This window comes from Phyllobates terribilis, unplaced genomic scaffold, assembly GCF_046119375.1.
Source record: "Phyllobates terribilis strain yellow unplaced genomic scaffold, ASM4611937v1 Scaffold_5__5_contigs__length_657084704, whole genome shotgun sequence".
NCBI classification, from domain to species: Eukaryota; Metazoa; Chordata; class Amphibia; order Anura; family Dendrobatidae; genus Phyllobates; species Phyllobates terribilis.
Window position 1 is genome coordinate 382,328,115 of NW_027362765.1, and position 600 is coordinate 382,328,714.

Genomic DNA, 600 nt, shown 5'->3' on the forward strand with positions numbered 1-600 from the left:
AGAAGAAACATCATCTGAGTCGTTATAAGTCATATTCCCACATTGGTATATACTGCATTTTTTCAACTGTCTTTTTTGTGTGCAGAAAATCCACTTTTTTAACTGTTACATTTTTAAGTGCAGTTTTTCAGTACAAAATAAATGCATTAATAAACGCTGCTTTAAATCTGCACCAAAAATGCATTGAATAAAGAGGAAAACCCATAAAAAACACAGATAACTAGAATAATACTTACTAGTTCACCACAGCTGAGGCATCATTCAGATGGCCGTGTTTCTTCACATACACAAAAAAATTGTACGTTTGTCATCAGTGATTTGGATTCGGGTGTCATAAGTGCTTTTCACGTATGGATAGAAAAATAATCTGCAAAGCTGCTCCTATCCTTTGTGTCATTAGTCACGGACGCCATCTTTCTGCTGTACATGATTTTCATTGACCCATAGACTTGTATAGGTACTTATTAGTGTTGAGCGAGCATGGTCGACACTGCTCGGCACTCGCCCGAGCATCACGCTACTCGGGATGTTCGGCGAGCACCGAGCATTTCCGGGTTACTCGGGCGGGAGCTCGGGTCTCCGCCCTGCATGTTTGGCGCT